The sequence below is a fragment of the Xenopus tropicalis genome, chromosome 3 (genome assembly GCF_000004195.4).
Source record: "Xenopus tropicalis strain Nigerian chromosome 3, UCB_Xtro_10.0, whole genome shotgun sequence".
Classification (NCBI taxonomy): domain Eukaryota; kingdom Metazoa; phylum Chordata; class Amphibia; order Anura; family Pipidae; genus Xenopus; species Xenopus tropicalis.
Genome location: NC_030679.2, coordinates 125,633,072 through 125,650,696, shown reverse-complemented (window position 1 = coordinate 125,650,696; position 17,625 = coordinate 125,633,072).

The window sequence follows — 17,625 nt, the reverse complement described above, 5'->3', positions numbered from 1 at the left end:
TGTCTACGAATGCTGAAGGGGGATAAAATGTAATATGCAGGTTGATATTTTACTACAAAATCCCATTAGGTCCTGCAGTTGGACTGGCCCACCAGGATACCAGGAAAACTTCCGGCGGGCCCAGGTGTCAGTGGCCCCTCTTGCTTCTAACTATTTAGCCTATTTCATGGCCATTCCCTGTTTCTGTATGGGAACAAGGAAGCTTGATGGATGGAAGAATAGAGTATAGTATGTAGAGAAAAGAGACTAGAATAATAAAGAGTTTGAGGGAGGAGAGGAGGACTTAATGTTTTGAGAGTGGGCCCATGGTTCAGGGTTTTCTGGTGGGCCCCTGGCATCTCAGTCTGACACTGAGGTCCTGTGTGTATTAGTGGCAAGCAGGGAGACTCTTTGGGTTAAAATGAGCCCTTCATAACAGTCACTATTTCTTTGCCAGAACTACTTAACAAACAACTGCCCAGTGCAATCACACACTCACAGGCTAGTGCCACACAAATGCCTTACCGAATAAACCACATTGATTACTCTACACTACAGTATCTAGTAGAATTAAGTCTAAAACAACTGGACTTTTCTGAGTTTTTTTTTTTACTCTAGGAACAGCAGTTACATCTAGGTTGCTGCTCACCTTCCTATTACGGCTCAGTTGATAATATAGCTCCTACACATACCCAGCCCATCCCTGCCAATTGCCCAGTTTCAAAACAGAAAGGGGTTATGGTTGGGCTACATCTGGGTAGGGCCCAGGGGCGGGCGATCAGGCGCCCTAGGCAACCCGGCCCTTGCACCTTCTCCCCCCACGCGATAATTCATTGCCGCCACTGCGTAATGACAAGCGGAGGGGGCAATGACAAAGGAGTTAGGTGTAGGCAGGAGAGGCTCCTGCCTGGCGCCCCCCAATCGTTGCACCCTAGGCAGCTGCCTCTTCTGCCTACCCCTAGTTCCGGCCCTGCCTTGGGGCTGAATTAAGCATGTTCCTCACTGTAAGAAGCTGCATTAGAAAGGTTTATGCCAGGTAATTCAGAGAAAATCATACAGTCCTCTACAGGGAAAGGGCGTACAAGTAAAGGTCAGCTGACATACTTGGTACTGAATTTGGTAATGAATTTAAGATACTGTAATTTCCCAGCAGGAAACAGATATAGCAATCACGTGAAGAATTAACTGCTTGTGATTCCTATCTCAGCAACCACTTACTATGAGCCTTCCTAGTACAGTGCAGTGGCTTAGCAGCAGTTACATAAAGCAGTTGTTGAGGGAGCATTATGGCATTATAAAAATGCTCTGGGGCGTGGGTGTTAACCATTAGGAACAGCAAAGTCCATATAGAAAAACACAAAAGCAATCCTGCACCTCAAAGAAATTATAGGTAAAAAAATGTTTATGTATTTCTCAATATTTAAAATAATAAATCCCTTTGCCTTATACATTTAATGCCTTCACAACACTTATTCATAGGAATTGAAGGTCTTAGTGCTTTGTACCATTAAGCCCCCGAGTTTGATTCTGTTCTGGGCACCATCCTCCCACAGCCCAAAAACAAACATGCATGTTAATTGCCTCCTGATAAAGTGACCTCTGAGTGTGATGGAAAACTTAAGGTGGCCATACACGGGCCGATTCTAGCTGCCGATATTGGTCTTTTAGACCGATTCGGCAGCTTATCGGCCCATGTAGGGGCATCAAGGATGGGCCTGGAATCAGGAAGATATCGATGGGGCTCGTTGATGCGGTCCCTGAACCGACTGTGCCCATTACCGTTGTTATAATTCGATCGTTTGGCCCCAGGGCCAAACAACCGAATTAGCCTAAATTTGCCCAATATCGCTTGGCGACCTCACCAAACAAGCTGATCTTAATGTGTATGGCCACCTTTAGATTGTAAGCTCCATTGGGGCAGTTAGTCTCTGTTAATGTATCAGTGCAACATAAATACAGGATAATAACAAGATTTATAATAATGTCACAAAAGAACACTTTCTTAATCGCTTAATTTACTGCCAATGATCATGAATGTGCTGTGTCCAACAGCTAATTACATGAATAAATATGGCTCACTATTGCATAACAATGATTAGTACTTAGCACGACAATCACACCCAGCATTTCTCTCTGCAACATTTCCTGTAAGTTTCTGCAGCCTATGCTGTGTGGTGTGTTCGACTGAGTGGAAAATATAGAGTGACCAGACAGTGTGGGCTTATGGTGGGGAGGGTGGGGGTATGGGAAAATGGTTTGAGAGAAGTAAAATAGATACTGAGGGACCAATAATGGCTTAATTTTCTTAGTTCATATTGCTCTAATAGTAAATGCTATTCAAACATCAACAAAAGAAATGGGATTCAGTTAAGGCATTTTAGGTCAATTCATCAAAGGAACAGTAACACCAAAAAATGAAAATGTATGAAAGTAATTCAACTATAATGTACTGCTGCCCTGCACTGGTAAAGTTGCGTGTTTGCTTCAGAAACCCTACTATAGTTTATATAAATACCCTGCTGTGTAGCCCCGGAGGCAGCCATTCAAAAGGAGATAGATACAGATAAACCCTGTAGAATACAATGGTGTTTACTCAATACACGTTGAGATCCGCTCGCTTGGCGAGATCGGCAAGCAAGCGGATCTTCACCCGATATCCCCACCTACGGGTGGGCGATATCGGGAAGCGTGTAGGTGAAAAAAAAAATCATTCGATCGGTTGGCCATGGGGCGAATTATATTGGCGTCAATGGGGCAGTCGGTTCAGGGACCGCATCAACGAGCCGATGCGGTCTCCGATCCAACTGAATTTTCTAACCTGGCTGATCGATGTCTGGGCAATTTTATGCCAGGTATCGGTCGGGCAGGCCCCTCATTTCTGCCCCTACACGGGCTGATAAGCTGCCCAAGGGACCTTAACTCCTTTTTTTTCAGCTTGAATGGCTGCCCCCATGGCAACAAAACAGCTTATTTATATAAACTATAGTAGTATTCCTGAAGCAAATACACCAGTTTTACCAGTGCAGGGCAACAGTACATTATATTTTAAGTACTTTAAAATGCTTTCATTTTTTGTTGTTACTTTTCCTTTAAAGGGGAACTCCACCAAAAAAACAACTTCAGCTTTTTGAAAAGTAAACCTAACTTCAAGCAACTTTGCAATATACATCAGTTAAAAAATATGCAGCCTTTTCATGATTTTTAATGTAATAATATGGTTTGGAACAGTTCCCGGAGCCCCGCCCCCTGTTCCCCTGCTGATCTGGCTGACTACTTTGAGACTCAACAAAAATCCCACAACTTCCTGCATGTGTGTTATCAATAAGGAAAGGAACATCACAGTGCAATGCATTGTGGGTTATGTAGTTCCTGCTGTAACTATTGCACAATGAGATTTAGAAACAGCACAGAAACCACAGTACTTCAGTATGAATTCACCTTTTATTGGTGCGTATCACAAAATGTTTTGGGAACTTATCCCTTTTTCAAGTGATGATGATATGCACCAATAAAAGGTGAATTGCAGACTGAAGTACTGCGGTCTCTGCGTTGTTTCTAAATCTCATTGTGCAATTGTTATCACACTGTGGATGGTGTGTGTTGAAACAGCAGAAGAAAAGGAAATTTCTTGGATTTCACTCTTTTTCTGACTAAATTACAATTGTAACATCAATGTTTTAGTCCCTCCTCCCTGCAAAGATTTCAAATGATGCAGAAAAAGAAGAACTGTTTTGCAGCTGGATTTCAGCATATAAATTGGTATTTCTAGTTAAGGTGCCCAGAGGCCACCCCCTGTGCCATTTAATCAGCTGTCATATTTTGAGTACAAGTAAAATACTGGTAATTAGAAGGTACTTGCAACTAGGCCCGGATTTGTGGAGAGGCCACAAAGGCCCGGGCCTAGGCGGCAGAAGTTTAGGGGCAGTATGCCACCCCGCCGCAACGAAATTTAGAAATTTTGCTCCTATACGGAGCAATGCGGACCTCTCCCCACTGCTCCGTATGGGAGATGAACTGTATGCGCATGCACACTTGCGCTCACTGCTGCGGGGGGGTTCGCGCATGCACTCGCTGGGGGGGTTGGCAATTCACGCATGCGCACAGGGGGAGGCAGGGGGCGGCCTTGGGGCGCCCGGATCACAAATCCGGCGCTGCTTGCAACACCTTGTAAACCAGGTACCACGTACTTTTGGTGAGGTGCCTAGCTATCCCACCGCCAGCAGCCAGTAGATTGCAAATGTTTCCCCTCATGTCACTGCAGCTGATTGCACTCAACACCCCCACATACAGTCCATACCTCCCAACATTTGAAATATGCAAAGAGGAAAAAAAAATAATTCTGTGTGTATCGCAGTGAAAATTTTCGACCATGCCTATTTTTGTGACCACACCCCCTAAATACAACTCCCATTTAACTAAATTTGGCAGGTTAAGTAAAGTTTAAAAACATTTCTGTGGTTTTTGAGGTCTTGTTTTATGTGTTATTACAGTTTTGCTAATGAAGGTGAAATTGCCCTTTAAACTGCAAGTCTCAGTCCCCCCCCCCATTTAGCTTATTAGTTATATCAGTGCAGGAATGAGTATTCTGGGCTCTGCCAAAAGCTACTTATCTAATTACATTTCAGAAACTTTGTAACTCTTTTGGTGAAAAGAGAAATGAGGAACTTTTCAATAAGAATCTGGGACTGTGGGCTGAGCTGTTAAAGGAACAGTAACACCAAAAAATGAAAGTGTTAAAAAGTAATTACAATATAATGCACTGTTGCCCTGCATTGCTACAACTGGTGTGTTTGCCTCAGAAAGACTACTATAGTTTATATAAGTAAGCTGCTGTGTAGCCATGGGGGCAGCCATTCAAAGGAGAAAAGGCACAGGTTACTTAGCAGATAACAGATAAATCCCCATTATATGGGGCTTATCTACTAGTTATCTGCTATGTAACCTGTGCCTTTTCTCCTTTTTTCCAGCTTGAATGGCTGCCCCCATGGCTACACAGCAGCTTATTTATATAGTAGCTTTTCTGTAGCAAAAACACCAGTTTTTTGCAGCACAACAGCACATTATATTTTAATTACTTTAAAACACTTTAATTTTTTGATGTTACTGTTCCTTTAAAGTGAAAATAGAGACAGTTTGCAGTGTCAGACTGGGAACCCAGGGGCCTACCAGAAAACCTTAAACCCTAGGCCTGCTTTCCAAACTATTTTTCCTCACCCAACCTCACCCAACTTCTCCTAGTCTCTATTTACATGCTAGCATCTATTCTTCCATCTATTTCTCCCCTTCCTTCCCATTCAGAAATAGGGAATGACCATGAAACAGGCCAAATCGTTAGGAGCAGGAGGGCCCACTGACACCTGGGCCCACCGGGAGTTTTTCTGGTATCCTGGTGGGCCAGTCCGACACTGACAGTTGGGAGGTATGACAGTCACTTGCAAACCCCACCAATCCTGGCAATCACCTTTCACTGCATACCTCCCCCACCATACACGAAGCCCATGCCTTGGCTCAGTGCAGTTCAACTTATTACACATAGTTGGATCTGTTCTATCTCATACAGTATGCTGGATGGTCAGATTCAATTAGAATGATGATGTCTCACAGTAAAGTCTATGGCATCTCTGAGCAGATTGGAGCCATAAAAATCCTTTGAAGGGCCACATCTGACCCATGGCCTCCAGTTGGACAGCTCTACCCAACCCATTCCCCATCACTCTTATCTAGTCCATACCTTCTGTTCAATAGACTCACAACTGAATACTGAAAACTTCCCCTTGATAAAGTTTTTTTTTCCAAACCATAGGGGTGATTCACACTGCACTGCTTTCCCACATTATACTCTTTCTGTAAATGATCTCTGACTTTACAATGAATGCTACTGTATGTATTTGGTCTGTATTATATACACTACTTTGTTAGCTTTCTGCTAGTTGGATTTTACTTGGGTTTGCCTAAATAATGTATATTTAAATGTATCCTATTCTTGTCTAACTATTATTTAATTAGGGTGCAGGATTCTAATTCACCCCATTATATAACCTGAAATCTTCACTAAGAAACCACCTTCCACATCCCAGTGACCTCATTGTCCCTGTGCCACCCAACCCATCTTCCCAGGAATCTCTGTGTTATTCAAGAAGAGTCCTTGAAGTTGTTGCTGCTTTGTTTTTTGTTCCCTTACCTGTTAAAAGATATATATATATATATATATATATATATATATATATATATATATATATATATAAATATATATATTTATATATACTCCCTAAAGAAGAGCACTGTTTGTGCTGGAAAAGTTGGATTATTTTCATTAAATCTTTTCTGTTAGCACTATGTCCCTGTGTGTGCACTACTCTTCTTTTATTTTCAGTTTTAGACCTGCACCTAGGGCATTTGCCTTTGTGAAGGGTGTGCTCCAGTTTATCTTTTATATATAGCACCATATGCTATTTATATCCTGGGAGAGTGTACTAGTTCATTTTATTGTATATGTGTGAAGTAATGTATTTATCATACTGTAACATAACTATCTGTTGAGATGTTTATATTCTGTGCTTGGAAGCAGGTATGGACTGGGAGTCAAAATAGGCCTAGCATTTTAAGTACACAGAGGCCCAAACAGCCCCCCAGCCCAATAACTAGTGACTGTCTATGGCATCTTACAGCAGCCACTCTGGCATTTGCCAGAATCCACAGATTGCCAGTCCCAGCCTATTTGGAAGAAGGTTGCTTGACTTTTGCTGTTAGAGTAGGCAGCAAATACAGTAACCTGGATATTGTTAATGCCCAATGCAGATGCAATGAAAGGGAAGATGTTCTAATGTAGCTTTCTAATTGTTAAGAGTATTTATACATACCTCCCAACTGTCCCAATTTTCACAGGACAGTCATGATTTTAACAGCTCAGCCCATAGTTCTCTTCTTGATAAGTCCCTCATTTCCCTGTGATCTCCTGCACTGAATGCTAAAAAAGATCCAAAGTTTCTCAAACTTTATTAAATATATAGCTTTTGGCAGAGTGCCCAGAAAAGTTAACAAGTTATACCTGCACTTAGATACAATTGTAACTAATAAGCTAAAAAGGCCTCTTGGGGGAACTGAGACTTGCATCTTAAAGGAGAAGAAAAGTCATTTTGGCATTTTACTGCCAATACATTTGCCACATTAGTGCATAGATTCGCCACATTGCAGCTTGAAGAGCAATTTCACCTTTTTTTTTTTTAGCAAAACAGTAATAACACATTAAACAAGAACCCAAACCCCCCATAAATATATTCAAACTTTAAATAACCTGCCAGTTTTGTAAAATGGAAGTGGCATTTAGGGGTGTGGTAAAAAAATGGGCATGGTCAAAAAATTTGCAGCGTAGAGCGACATTTCTTTTTGTCCCTCTTTACATTTTTCAAATGTTGGGAGGTATGGTATAATAATATATTTACCATAGGGTGTCATTTATGCCAAGGCCACCCCTAAAATTGTTGCTGAGATTTAAAGTGGTTGTTAACCTTTAAATAAAGTTTTAGTATTATGTAGAGTGTGTTATTTTGGAAAAAGTTGCAATTGGTTTTCATTTTTTACTGTTTGTGTTTTTTGAATGATTTAGCTCTATATATACCAGGTTTTAAGTTTCAACAGCTGTCTGATTGCTATGCTCCAAATTACCCTAGCAACCAGGCATTGATTTAAATGAAAGATTGGACTATGAATAGGAGAGGGCCTGAGCAGAAAGGTAAGTAGTAAAAAAGTAACAATAACAATAAAATTGTAGCTTCATGGAGCAATAGTTGCCCCCCATTGAAAACCTGGAAACAGTGCAGAAAACAAAGGTAAAAAATTAAAAAAACTATAAAAAGAAAAAATGAAGACCAGTTGAAAAAAATGCTTAGAATTGCCCATCCAATAGCATAGTAAAAGTTAACCTAAAAAACCCCTGTAAAAAGGTCAAGCTGATAATGATGGGCGGTGGAACTTCATTGTGCACCTCTCACCTCTCTGCGGACTTGTTTGCCCACGTATAAATCACTGTAGAAGGGAGGTTCCATTTAAATATTCGGAAAGGATTTTTTACAGTGAGAGCTGTGAAGTTCTGGAATTCCCTCCCCGAATCAGTCGTGCTGGCTGATACATTATATAGCTTTAAGGGGTTGGATGGCTTTTAGCAAGTGAGGGAATACAGGTTTATGGGCCATAGCTTATAGTACAAGTTGATCCAGGGACTGGTCCGATTGAGTCAGGAAGAGTTACTTTAATAAATAGGCGAATGGGGCATTTACCATCAGATTTTCATCACCTTTTTTCATGAAAGGATGTCACTTTCATATGCTCAAGTGTCACTTTGGCAAACTCTGTCCACGTTCTAGGCTTGTCTGCTTGTCCAGGGGCTCTGTATTTGGCCCTCATATTTTAATGGTTTTTGAATGTTTTATCTTTTTACTTTGCAGCTGTCCAGTTTAACATTTCAGGAGCTATCTGGTTGCAATCCTCAGTGAGGGGAAGGGGCTTCTCTATCCTGAGAGACACAGTTATTACTTTTATATATTTATACTGGGACTATAAACTCTTTTTCTGAGATGTTAACAAAAGGACTTGTTACTGCTGCATATTCTTTGTTACCCATTGCACTGTCTCAGATTCTCATTCTCTTAAGCACCTGAAAAGGGGCTGCTGTAAGACAGTCACTATTTATTGGGCTGGTGGGGGGCTGTTTGTGTCTTTGTGCACCTGAAATCCTGGAGCCTATATTGAATTCAAATCTGGACCTGCTTTTATTGCCAGCATTGGTGCAGACAGGAGGGTGCCTGTTGGATATGTGTCCTTTCTGGGGCCCCCTGGGCATCCGTGCGGTTGCAGGGCCTGCTGATAGGTAGTTAAGCCACTGACTCCCAGTGATAGTAATAAATACAAGTATGCAGATTAATAAGGTTCCATTAGGTACAGAAATCATGCATGTAAAACCTTCTTATGAACCCATGTTCTGGAGTTGACCAGCTTCTAGAAACAATGAAAAAACATTATTTGTACACAAAAAGAAGAAAAATAAAGAATTGCCAGCTCTCAGGTAAATGTTATAAAGAAAGTGTGCTTACTCTTAAGGCTAATGGCAAGCAGAGTTGTGCTTCTCTGCCGGTATTCCAGGGGACAAAACCTGACACCCAGGGTTGTCTCTGGGTCTGCTTCTGACTCCCTTCACCACCCCCCATTCTTACCTCAAGTGCTTGGAGCTGGTTGGGGGGTACATCACTAGTGTATAAAATTCAACTGTTTTCTCTGCACTAAAAACATGAATGTTGGCATATAAATAGACATTTGGCTCTTAAGTTAATCAATGGTGGCCTTTTCTTAAAGCTAATGGTATTGTACTGGTAATGCCTCCTGAGATAAGGTTTTCGCTTTGCCTCAGGGATAAAAATCCACTCACAATGCCCCCCTGTGTTAAGCCTCTTTCTTATAGAAAAGACTTGTCACAAGGGGTGATCTGTTTTCTTTCATGTCAATAACTGGAGGCACAGCCGGTGAGGGCAGTACACCAGGCGAAAAACACTTAATACATCATAATTAATTCACTCCATATGAATATATAAATAAATATGAATATATAATAAAAGCTGAGTCATGTTAAAAGTCATCATTAGTAAGGAGGACTATATTTGTGCTTTAAATGTTGAAAAACTAGGCATTATCAATGTGTTATCATGTCTCTAAACATGAAATTTATTGTTTCTGGAAAAAAAACCTTCTTTACAAGGACAATTTCTTTTAAGACAGCAAAAAACTGTTAAAGAGTTAAAGTGAATGCTGAGACAGATACTCAGGTTTCCACCCCATTGCTTTGAGGAATGCAGGCATACAGGTCTTTCACATCAGTACTCTACCTGGCCATAGCAAAGGAACCACAGCTTTATGCCAGTTTTGCACACTCTTTTCCTTAAATCTTGACCCCACAATTAAAACTTGTGTAACTTATATATATACCACAAACATTTCCTTGACTATTGATAGCTTGAAACTTGTATAACTCATATAGAAACTTGTGTAACTCACACATAAAGGCAAGGCAGAGCTGCGTGACTTGGGTAAAGATGGCCATACAGGGGCCCATTCTAGCTGCCTTAGACCGATTCTGCAGCTTATCAGCCTGTGTATGGGCTCTAACGATGGGCCTGCCCGACCGACATCTGGCCTGATTTGAAAAATTAGTTTTGAAATTGGTTTGAAAATTAGTCAGATCATGGACCACATCGGAGGGGGGGCCGCATCAAATCAGGTAACTGCATCGGACGCCTATACCCGTCATTCTAATCCGATCGTTTGGCCCCAGGGCCACCCGGCCAGTATTTCACTAGCCTAGCTGGTAAAATACCAGCCAGGGCCAGGCCCAGTATTACAAATTTAACGGCAATGTACTTAAATTTGTAACCCCTAATATTCTGCCTCCAGCCCACCCCAATTCCACCTCAATCCTGCTAATCACTCCCCTTCCAACCTGCCCATTACCTCTTCCACTCTGCAGCCCGCTGCAGGTTTCCCAACAGTTCAGCAGCTCTACCCCCCTCCGTGTCATATCCTCGCTCCCACCATGGCATAACCCAGCCCATTTTCTGTCCTGTCCCCCGTCTCCAAGTCATCAGCCATAAGGGGCCATGGAAAAGTTGGCAACTCTATTGAAAATATAGTAGCGCCTTCACATCTATTAAGTTCAAACTTTTGTGCCAGCAAAACCTACCTGTTCTTTTATTGTGTAGAGCATAAAATGGGGGGTGGAAAAAAATGTTGGCATGATATTGGTTCATGGGGTTGCCCCAGACAAATAACTTGTATGCAAGCCCAGACTGGCAATCTGTGGGTTCTGGCAAATGCCAGAGGGGCTGCTCTAAGATGCCATACACAGTACACATACACTGGTCTAGATGGCTGTTTGAGATGCCAGGGCCTATTTTGAATCCCAGTCCAGACCTGCTTGTATGGGGCCCTGAAGTTTGATGATGGCCCTTCTGGTGGCCCTTATGCTGTTTGTCTGATTAATTGATTATTTTTGGGGTAAGTGGAAGGGGAAAGGGGCGTGGGGAAAAGGAAATTGTTTTCTATGTATATTTTGTTAGTGAAAATAAAAACCTTAAACCAAAAATGACAGAATTATTATTATTATTTGCAATTTAACATTACATTACTCTGTGCTACCTTTCCATTGGGAATATTTGGTAGCTCTGGAGCTGACTTACAAACTTGCAACCAATCAGTGCTTAGTTTTCAACAGTAGGCCATAAATGGTCTACAATAAAGTTGGGGATAGTTCAGATAGTTCTAGGGTTCTTAAATTGACCGATTCGGCAGCTTATCTGCCCATGCATGGGGCCCTGTGACAGGCCTCCCTAATTGAAATCTGGTTGAAAATCAGCCAGATATCACTTGGACAGGTTTGATTGTCCTGTTGGATTGTCATTGATTGTTACTCTGATTGCTCCTATTCCTGTCAATAGCTTGATATTGCTTACCATAAGTGGACATATCGGGGGAACGGAGCTGCTTGTTTGACGACCTCAACAAATGAGTTGATCTTATAGGCAAGCTTAATAAAGACAAAATTCTTATTTGTTGGTATGTGTTACTACTACTTACTGAAGTGAGACAAATACATCAATTATTGCTAGAAAAGAAAATGCAAAGGATTTGAAAACAAAGAAGGGGCAAAGTCACATTAAAGGGTGCTGAATAGAGATTTCAGTAAGGAGGAATTAAGGCAATTAAGGGGTATGGAACTCTCTGCAGGCCTTAATTAAGTAGATGGGGGCTGGTAAAGAAAATGAAAAATGCCGAGATAAGAGCAGGGTGACTCCACAGGTATCAGGCGGATTTTAGCTCGCTGGAATTTGGCCTTAGTGGGTTCTGTTTGTTTGTAGCATGTTCAGAGGGTTAAAAACATTTTCAGACAGATTGAAATATATTTTAAATATTAATATATACAACAATGGGCAAAAATATTTGCCCTTTTTTAAAATAATGCACCCACTCTGCCATAAAATTGGTAACAATACCAACTCTGTTATTCGTGTATGTTATTCCACACAGAAATCTTACTCTTAACTAAAGGACTGGACAAAATTAGTGGTATTTTATAGGCTTGTAAGAAATATTTGTAATTCAAGCAGGTGGCTCCTGGTAAACTGCCAACTGTGTGTGTGAATGTAATAGGGACCTTAGATTGTAAGCTCCACTGTGGCAGGGACTGATGGGAATGATGAATATTCCCTATAAAACGCTACAATCCATACAGAAAATGCTGGTGTGATATAAATAAAGGCACAGTAATATATTATTCTATGATATATTTCACTAATGATATGATTTCTCTTATGACAGTCATGTTGCATGTACAATGTAACACACAGACATATTCTCTATATTCCAGGGCCAGAACTAGTGGTAGGCAGAAGGGGCACGTGCCTAGGGCACAATGATGGGGGGGTGCCAGGCACGTACCTCTTTCGTCTACCCCTAGCCTGGGCCTTTGTCCCCACACTGCGCCCCTCATGTCCCCCAAACCAGCCACAGTATTTCCTGAAATCGGCGAGATCTTGATCAGGCAGGTTTGACAATTAGTCAGATTGGGGACCGCATCGGCTCGTTAATGCGATCCCCAAACCAACTGACGCCTATACCCGTTGTTCTAATTCGATCATTTGGCCCCGGGGCCAAATGCCCGAATTAGCCTGATATTGCCCACCCGTAGGTGGGGATATCAGAAGAAGATCCACCCTCTTGGCGACCTTAATGATTGAATAATTTAATTGGATACACAATGGAAATCAGCTGAATGAAGACTGCATCAATGTGCAGACGTGCTCCTTGTCTAACAGGATTTTAAAACCTGTTTGATTGATATGTTGACAATTGTTTGGGCAGATATCAGTTGGGCAGGCCCATTGGTAGGCCCCTTGCACTGGCTTTACCATTGGTAAATGGTGTCTCTTGTTATCAGAAGAAGATCCACTCTCTTGGCGACCTTAATGATTGGATAATTCAATTGGATACACAATGGAAATCAGCTGAATGAAGACTGCATCAATGTGCAGACGTGCTCCTTGTCTTACAGGATTTTAAAACCTGTTCGATTGATATGTTGACAATTGTTTGGGCAGATATCAGTTGGGCAGGCCCATTGGTAGGCCCCTCGCACTGGCTTTACCATTGGTAAATGGTGTCTCTTTATGTGAACATGATTGCAAGGCAAAATCTGGGAACAAAGCTCACCAGAAGAAAATACAAGAGACCTTTTGTGCAGGAAAAAACGCTTTTATAGAAAAAGAACATAGAACCCTGTCTCCGGAATCCCAAGTATTCTAATGATACCAGCCCCATAACAGCATATGGCGCCACCTGATGGCCAGTTCTAGTACTGAGCATTGTTTGGCAGGTGTGCACCAAAATGAATCTGTTGTCCAGAATATGTTGTATCTGGGGTTCTCCAGATTAGGGATCTTTCCACAATTTGGGGATTGTTTTACAAACAATATGGATTCATACAGCATAGTTACCATTATGTACAAGCTACTGTTTTATTACAGAAAAAAAATAAAATCAGTTTCAACATTTTCATTTAGAAGTACTGTATTTGTGTATTATTTAGAATTAGTTGCTTATAATGGACACTATGGGAGATGGCCTTCCCGTAATAGGGGGCTTTATGGATAATGAATTTCCAGATAAGAGGTCTCATATATATCCATAATGCTCAGGACCTGGAGTTTTCTGGATAAGTTGTATTTCCGTAATTTGGATCTTCATACCTTAAGTTTGCTAAAAAATAATGTAAACTTTAGTTAAACCCAACAGGATTGTTTTACAATCCAATAAGGACTAATTATATCTTAGTTATGATCAGGGCTGGAACATTCCTGTTTTGTCACCTATATTTAGCATTTAGTAGAGTGTAAGGTAGTCAGGGTTAGTGAGCAAGAGAAGTCATCTGCACCACTAAGGCAAAGTAGTGAAATACTATTTCCCTGCTATAACCACCATATTAGGTTGGCTCAGGGTAATGGTCTTGAAGCACCATGAATATTTGGTATGCTGGGGCTACACGTGTGGTGGAACTCTTGATACCTGTTGTCTAATTATTGCTGCATCTTTTACCTAAAGGGAGTACCTATTTCTTCAATAAACCATTGTTTCAGAATTAAGAACAACTGGTGCTCTTTATTTTTATTGCCACCACATTAAACACACAAAATTAGCAGTTGGTCCCCAAGCTCCTCCCTCCATGTGGTACTAAGATGCAATCTTGTTGTTTGGTACAGTATGAATTTTATAAACTTCTATTTTGAATTTATCTGTAACCAATACACGCTGTTTTTAGTAAATTACATACATCTTTTTTGTAATATAACATATTTATCACCACATTTAACTTCTAGTTCAGCTGAGAGATATGGTTGCAGTGTAACAGTGCTCTACTGTTCAGCAGCCATGGTACAAAATGGATTCTAACTTCTACACGTATTTCTCTATTTGCACAAATAACACTGCTCCTTTCAGATGATATAGACGCCTACTAGAAGTTGCACAATCCAAGGCTTAGCACCCGCTGCCCTTCTGCAGGAACAGCTTCTGTCCCTTACAACTAGGCACTTGTTTGACTGGAGCAGGAAGGACCAATAGGAGACACAAGTAATAAAATTATAATATAAATAAATACTGATGAAATTCCACTTTGCAACCTGGTAATGTTAATGTTTCCCTTTGATTAAAGTCAGAATAGCAAGGCAAATAATATCATACACAAAATTATAAGTCCTCTAGTGACCAAATAAGCAAACGACAAGACCTAGTCAATAAATGAGAGTTGCTGACAGACAGCTATAATTAGGGTTGCCACCAGACTGGTATTTGGCCAGTCTAACTGGCAAATCGCCAACCAGGGCCAGTGCAAGTATTACAAATTTACTGCCAATGTATAAGAGCAGCAACAATTCCCATAGATCCCTCCCTTCCCTGACTCTCTCCATGGAGATCAATCCCCTTGTGAATCCCCAGTGATGTCACCTCACTGCCCATCCCCATCCCAAATGCTGGTATTAAAGTAACACCAAAAAATGAAAGTGTATAAAAGTAACTAAAATATAATGTGCTGCTGCCTTGCACTGGTAAAAGTTGTGTGTTTACTTCAGAAAGGCTACTATAATTTATATAAATAAGCTGCTATGTAGCCATGGGGGCAGCCATTCAAAGGAGAAAAGGCACAGGCACATAGCAGATAACAGATAAACACTATTGTATTCTACAGAACTTATCTGTTATCTGCTATGTAACCTGTGCCTTTTCTCCTTTTTTCCAGCTTGAATGGCTGCCCCCATGGCTACACAGCAGCTTATTATATAAATTATAGTAGTGTTACTGTAGCAAACACACCAGTTTTACCAGTGCAGGGCAACAGTGCATTATATTTTTATTACTTTAAAGCTCTTCCATTTTTTGGTGTTACTGTTCCTTTAATGCTGAAAAAAGGTGGCAACCATAGTAATAATGAGACTACTGACCCACCCCTACCCACCGTTAGCTGACTGACAGCACAGAAGTCACTTAGGTAACCCCAGCTAACAGAATCATTGCCCATTCAGTAACTACTAATAGAATTCTTGCTGGATTCTGGCAGGGACCAGTATCATAACTAGAAATTCCTGGAATGCACAGCAATGTCTTTAAAGGCCACACCGCCTTTAGTAAGATACTTCGAAATTCCTCATAAGAAGAGAGGGGGGCATTTACTTATGGATCCATACATTCTAGTGCAATTTTGGATGCAATTGCTACTCTTTTTTTTTCCCACAATGTAGAGTTTATTTGCATTAGACCTGCATCATACATACATACATTGCAGCCTTGAGCGTTGATGCACATGTGGCTAATTCGCCATGATATGTGCATGTGCTTTTATGCAAACTTTCATGCAGATCGGACGTGGTTCACTTCACTTGTGGGTCGTAAATGACCGCTTAGATCTGGACCCTATACACAAAGATTAAGTGCCCCTCGGTGGCATGAAATGTGTAAGGCTATTATAAGCTAATAGCCTTACATTGTGTTTAAGATCTTTTAACTGCTTTAAAGGCCCCCATACACGGGCCGATAGAAGCTGCCGATATCGGTCCCTTGGACCGATTCGGCAGCTTATCGGCCCGTGTATGGGCAGAAACGAGCGGCCTGGCCGACCGATATCTGGCCTAAAATTGGGCAGATCTCGATCGGCCAGGTTAGAAAATCCAGTCGGATCGGGGACCGCGTCGGCTCATTGATGCGGTCCCCGAACCGACTGCCCATGGCCGCAAATGTAATCCGATCGTTTGGCCCCAGGGCCAAACGATCGGATTATTTTTTTTAAAGCCACTTGCTACCCGATATCGCCCACCCGTAGGTGGGGATATCGGGTGAAGATCCGCTCGCTTGCTATGGGGACCTTAAGTCTTCTACTCACTGTGGTCCATATCAGTGTCAGCATGTCATTCCTATTGAGTGTTCACTCCCCCTCACTGAAGGTTTGGGACATGTGCACCCAGACCCCCATTACTGGCGGTATGGATATACCCTACTCATCACAATATTGGAATCATATTGTATGAAACTTCTGCACACGGGAAAGGGGTCATCAAACTTAGAGTGCCAGCTGCTGTGAACTCCAAAACCTAGTATACATGTGTTCTTGGAAACAATAACTAGCTGGTATGTAGTCACCTTGACATATAGACAGATGTCTGTGGGCCCTTATATTACTAAGGTTGAAATGCCCTGTCTTATAAATTCAAGGAGAGACACGTTGTCCTTTTAAACAGCCCAGCTGATTAAAAATTCTATGCAAGATTGTGGTATTGACCTTGAAGCACTCATACACTGTGATACTCACTTGTACGCATGAGCCATAGCTGCCATTTCACTGTCACAATCTAAATACATTAATATTGCATTTATTTTCAGTTGTACCCTACAATAGAAGATACATAGAAAGTGGAAAGTGTTGCTCTGAGGGACACAATAACAGATCACAGCAGCTATCCTAGGGTACGCTAGGCATGCTGGGAAGCAGGGGAAAAATTCCTTGTGGTATTCAGCATCTGACACTTAAACTGATTTATTAAGAGCAACTTCATTTCTCTAACATCTCCTTTTTATGGAAATTAAGGAGGGCCTATTGGACTGCTCTAACACAGTATGGTGAAGCCCAGTGAGTAGAATATGTATGTAAGAAGAATGAATAGAAACTCATTTACATGCCTTAGTTTAATATGTTTCTCATTTTGGGTAATATAGGCAGGGTACAGACATGTAAACTCACTCACTTAAATTTAAGCTCACTCAGACAGTTACCTGCAGTTTGTCACCCACTGTCAGTAATTTGCACCCGAAACCTAACTTAAGGTGGCCATACACGGGCAGATTTCAGCTGCCAATTCAAGTCCTTTACACCAATTCAGCACCTTATCTGCACAGGTGGGGGGAACCTGGACAGCCCTACCCGATATCTCACCAAAAATCGGTTGGACCCAAGGTGGGCACATCATGGGAAAGATTGGTGACCTCAAACGAGTGAATCTTTCTATGTGTGGCCACCTTAACTCACTCTCATTGAAATGCATGGAGCCATCACCTGAAGTC